Source organism: Haplochromis burtoni, unplaced genomic scaffold (genome assembly GCF_018398535.1).
Source record: "Haplochromis burtoni strain Fernald_Lab_line unplaced genomic scaffold, NCSU_Asbu1 Contig_2183, whole genome shotgun sequence".
Lineage (NCBI taxonomy): Eukaryota > Metazoa > Chordata > Actinopteri > Cichliformes > Cichlidae > Haplochromis > Haplochromis burtoni.
In genome coordinates this window covers 14,603-15,305 of record NW_024584544.1, presented here as the reverse complement: position 1 = coordinate 15,305, position 703 = coordinate 14,603, and positions in this window count along the sequence as shown.

Below are 703 nucleotides of genomic sequence, written 5' to 3'. Positions count from 1 at the left end.
CATACTGTACACCAGATACATTTTTAATAACTGAAACCACACAAATAGAAATTAAGAAATAAAAAGATAAAAGAAACACATGAACCAGAGGAGACGGAGCTGATCTTGGCAACAGAGCATTCGCACCATAATTCTGATGCTGCCTCAGAGGGCAGGATTTAAGAAGGAGAGAAGAAAATTCTCGAGTCGATGAGTTTACTGATGCACTGTAAGAACGTCCTGCGTTCACTGCAGCATCTGGCCTTTCTGTGTGGAGCTTGCATGGTCTCCTCGTGTGTGAGTGGGTTCTCTCAGGATTTCCTCCCACAGTCCAAAGACTTGCAGTCAGTGGGGTTGAGGTTAATCTGTGATTCTAATTGGCCCGTAGGTGTGAATCGTTGTCTGTCTCTGTGTCAGACTAATGGGTCTAATTGCATAATTAGATGTCTACTATCTGTGGCTATCCATTAGATAGCTTGACTTCATCTCGTGCAGTCTTTCACCAGTTCATGGGAAACCCAGTCAGCAGTCTTCTGTTATCTGAAACGAAGCTCCTGCAGCGCAGCTACACTTTCTACATACACCTGTGTATGTAGGTCAGGGGTCACTGAGCTTACCGAGCCAATAACTAGTTCTAAAGGTTTTAGAATCAATAAAATGACAACAGTGCCCAAAGTTATGCACCCGCCTGATTTTGTTTAAACAATTATTGCACACTTTCTGT